The 3,956-nt window shown below is 37.9% G+C and overlaps 2 long non-coding RNA genes across 2 annotated transcripts in view; both read left to right on the forward strand.

Annotated features, from left to right (window-relative positions):
- Positions 1–3,956, forward strand: part of LOC106819234 — a 14,528-nt gene that overhangs the window by 2,929 nt on the left and 7,643 nt on the right. The window lies entirely within an intron of this gene.
- Positions 657–1,877, forward strand: LOC106819233. The gene is made up of 2 exons (XR_001395381.1): positions 657–822; positions 1,627–1,877. It is a non-coding gene; the product is annotated as an uncharacterized LOC106819233 (long non-coding RNA).

The raw sequence follows: 3,956 nt of genomic DNA on the forward strand, positions 1-3,956 counted from the left end.
TTTTCAGACCCCTGTCTCAGATATCTGTCTAAGAGGACAAAAAGGGGGCGGCGTATTCGCGTTAGGGCGCGGCTTCGCCGCGAGCTGTACGCTGCGCGCAAAAACCGGGGCCGCAAGTCCGTCCAGGTTGCAAACACAGCACAGGGTTGTAGTTTGAGTGAGCTTCCAGACGAAGCACAATGTCGTTATGAAATAGATAGATATGAGAAAGGACATTCTTTTGTGATTCGGAAAAATAACAAGGAAGCTAACACGGCTTTGCGTCGCCATAAAACCTGAGGTTTTACGTCGTATATTCACTTCGCTTGTGCGCGAGTGTGCAAGCGCAGACTCTGGATGACGATGTCCCCTGAGGTTAATAGACTGACCGATAATCCGACTGATATGTCGACCGATATATCCTCTGATATATCCGACCGACTGACCGATAATTCGATCGGTTAACCGATGTGCCAGAGTGCGATACATATTTGTTACATATGAGCGCGTACTTGCGCAAGCAATTATTTAAATAAGAGAAAAACGGATAGCGTGTTCATTAGGTTTAGACGTGTGAACTGAGGTGCTTTACTTGCGAATGAACATGTAAGCCTGTAATTTTCTACGTTTGTTGTTATCATTCTTTCAGCTCGGGACTCGGACAGCAGAGGAGGTTTTTCTTGCAGAAAAGCGGTGGTGGCTGTGACGTTGACGCAGGCTGGATGGTCATTCTTGATCCACTAAACCCGGATAGTCGTGATTCGTGTGTGTGGGACCAAGTGAAGCTCGCAGCGCGTCCAGTCTTCCGCTATTGCCCCAATGCGAGCAATTGCAAAAACAATGGTGGGTGGTGTTTTTTCTCTCTCGTTCTCTTTCTCTCTCTCTCTCTCTCTCTCTCTCTCTCTCTCTCACTATCCTTTCTCTCTCGCTTCCTCTAGATTTTCACTACACCTTCAGTTCTCTGGATTTTTATGTCTGCAATATTCAATCCTAACAATCAATTGTATGTCGATACGCCTGTATTCCTCTTTTACATCAATTCCTCTTCATTCTATATTTTCTATCCAAGTCGTTTTCTGTCGTATTGACCTCTCCCTCTTCCTGCCTCTATTCCTGGCCATTTACCAGTCTCTCCCATTCGCCCGTGCTCTCTCTCTCTCTCTCTCTCTCTCTCTCTCTCTCTCTCTCTCTCTCGTGCTCTCTCTCTTTTTTTTCTCTCTCTCGCTCTCTCTTTTTCTCTCTCTCTCTTTCTCTTTCTTTCTGTCGCTCTGTTTGTATTTTGTATATTTTCCTGCTGATTCTTCTATTTTTTCTTAATACAATTTCTCCTCTTTTCTTTTTAACAAAAACATTATTGCGCCTATTTATGAACACTTCCGTTCACTTTCCACAGACACACGCATCCGCTGCTTATGGCCATCTTCACGACAGGAGCTCATGACATAGACATCTGTCATATTGTGCTTGTTTGCAGCGTATCGTCTATGAAATGACTGATCCACAAAATGTCGAGTTAATTCATCTAGTTGCATTTGTTGGAAGAAAGATGGCGGACAACCTTAAATTTACCGCAAATCCTACGTATGAAAATACAGCATATCAAGGATAATAATTTCTTGTTTGCTTTTAATATTTTTTTTGGTTTAGAATACGTTGCTGCCGACACATTTCTGATTTTGGTGCAGCGTGCCTAATACAGGACTACACGGCAGCCTGGCAGATATCATAGGAAAGCCACGGCACGTCGTCTACTACAGCACTGATTGTGTAGGACGCACCCAGCACGCAGGGTTCTACAAATGCGACTTCTAACCCATATTCACCACTGCTGACAGTTATGTCTGGTTTCAGAATACCGGTATATAATAAAAATTAATATCTTAATAGTTTAACATTCATGAACGAAAGTTACCATGTACCCTGGCCTAACGCATGCAAAAACAATACTAATAACACACGACTTTAGTTTTTTAAACTCCTCTAGTATGGTAATAAGTAAGTGTAATATGCTATAGTACCATGACGTGATGTATACGGATAGGAGAGGCGTGGAACCAGGCTGAACTTCATCTAGAAACTTCATCTAATTCTACTTGGAAGCTATGTTCAAGCTCATATGTCGATTGTTGTATGTATGACTGCTATGATATGACGGTTATAGGCTTTAAATAGATGATGGGTAGGTTATGGATGATGGTTAATTCGCTCATAGTACAAGATTGCTGATGTAGATTGAAATGTTCGTCAAATGATGCGTGATTTCGTATAAAAGGGAATAGGACCATAAGTCAATGTAGCATATCCTACTAACCATGTTAGGCTAGAGTAGCTCAATCTACATGTTCTGTGGAGTATACGTCACTAGCTATACAGTATGTTAAAGTTGCCAACATTTGTACTGAGGAAAGAGGAAACGAAATATTAGATAAAAATAAACTTGCTGTCTCAAGAACAATAATGTCACGATGCAATCACATGCAATATTGCTTCAAATGTTTCCGGTACTGAGATAGATACAGTCATATTCCATTTTGCCAAGCATATTTAGCTTTATGTCTGAATTTAGTAGGTACGTGGAGGGCCAGTCACCTTGTCATTGTGATTTAAGCTATACAATTTTGTCGTTTGTTACCTAATAATTCTGTAACCAACAGTTAGATTCGCATTTCTGGTGATTAATTTTAAAAGTAATAAATTAATTTCAAACTTAGTGAACTGATTCGTTATTCTGTAAATTAATTTGAAACTTATAATTCCAATTGTTAGGGTGATGAAGCAAGATTTGAACATTTGTGAGTTTATGTAACATGTTATCAATTAAATTGCAAGTTAGTAAATTGGTTTGTTGTTTTGAAAATAAATTGTACGTTTAGAAAATGAATTTTTACAATGATGTGAAGAAATTTGTATATCAGGCAATTATTTTGGAAAGTTCTGAATTAATTTGCAAGTTAATAAATTGATTTGTTAATCAGTGAATTGATTTTAAATTTTAAATTTAAATTTTTCGAACAATATAAAGTAATTTGTATTTTTATTAATTAATTTGAAATGTTTTAAATTGATTTAAAATTGTGTATTTGAAATGTTTGAAAATTATTTTTGAAGGGGATGGCTTTCCATAATGGTGCGCTTTTTCTAACAGTGCGAAGCATTTTACGTGGCTATAGATTAGTTATTTCATACAGTCATCTCTAATCGCGTATCATGACGATAGCATTACTTGAAAATTCCCGAATTAGTAAAACCGTGAATGATGAATACACTGAGCTGGCATGACTGTCAAAGAATGCGTATGCTGCAAGAAGAGCAGCCATGTTGTACAACATGCAGCAAGATGCAGCGAATCCACCCTGTGAAGTATTTATATTCGCAAATGACTGCTAGTTTTCCAGTTGTTATAATGCGCGCAGCCGAGAAATAAGTTCCCAAATCAACGTCATCCGTGTGACGTCACGAGAGACGCGTTTTTCACATAGTTCCTTTATGTTTACGTTTAGAGTGTTTCATAAATATTATTAATAATAATTCATATAATTTAAAAATAAACATAGCTACACTTTACTAGATTAAGCATGCGCATTTTGGGGGGTTCTCACAGGATTTATCTATATTTAGTAATATGAAGAAATCAACTGTATGGCGCTACTTTGTTGGTAAAATGACATTAATTTATTAATTTACACTGCTTGCATCCAGGCCTAGTGATTATATCAAGCATAACATAACAATTAAATCATATAGTATTCTTTTAATAATAATTGTTCATTATATTTCATTTCTTAATGATTTTTTCTACTCGCCAAATTTCTTATGAGTTCAGTTCGTGTGCACTATGAAATCCAGCCATCGCTCATGATAGCATTATCGCACCTATCATTTCACGTTGACTCACCCGATGAACTCATGTCTACCTCAGACCCAACTGCATGCTGACTATTCTTATCAAACATCTTCTGCATTTACGAATAAAAAAT

The sequence above is a fragment of the Priapulus caudatus genome, unplaced genomic scaffold (genome assembly GCF_000485595.1).
Source record: "Priapulus caudatus unplaced genomic scaffold, Priapulus_caudatus-5.0.1 Scaffold3008, whole genome shotgun sequence".
Taxonomy (NCBI): domain Eukaryota; kingdom Metazoa; phylum Priapulida; class Priapulimorpha; order Priapulimorphida; family Priapulidae; genus Priapulus; species Priapulus caudatus.